Raw genomic sequence first — 415 nt, forward strand, 5'->3', positions numbered from 1 at the left:
TCTGTGGAGGAACGCTGCAGTCTGTTTGAAGTACGTTAGTAAATGCGCAGGTACACGTGCGCGTGTGTGGAGAGACACCATGCCATGGGAATAAGAGGGAAGGAAAAAGTGTCTAATATTATTGTTATACTTTATAAACTTTCAAATCTGCAAACAAAGCAGGTATGCAAAAGCCCCTGTGCCTCATTGCATTGTGTCTGCCTGTGTGTTTGTGTATGCTCGTGTGAGATGGGGGAAGGAAGCCTGTGAGGGTTCTCTTGTGCTGTGTTTAAATAGGGCTACAGGGGCTTGCACAAATTCATTGCGAGCACACACACTAGCCAAAAAACATTAACAGCTGGATACTCTTATCCTCTGCAGGTCTACAGCACCTGCCACATCTAGAGAGAGAGAGAAGGGGGGGGGGGGGGGGAAG

General features: G+C 47.7%; 1 protein-coding gene across 2 annotated transcripts in view; it reads right to left on the reverse strand.

Moving 5' to 3' along the window:
• LOC107750308 (arf-GAP with Rho-GAP domain, ANK repeat and PH domain-containing protein 2-like) overlaps positions 1-415 on the reverse strand; it is an 87,493-nt gene that overhangs the window by 55,158 nt on the left and 31,920 nt on the right. The gene's annotated exons all lie outside the window — the stretch shown is intronic.

This window comes from Sinocyclocheilus rhinocerous, unplaced genomic scaffold, assembly GCF_001515625.1.
Source record: "Sinocyclocheilus rhinocerous isolate Xijiao unplaced genomic scaffold, SAMN03320098_v1.1 scaffold692, whole genome shotgun sequence".
Lineage (NCBI taxonomy): Eukaryota > Metazoa > Chordata > Actinopteri > Cypriniformes > Cyprinidae > Sinocyclocheilus > Sinocyclocheilus rhinocerous.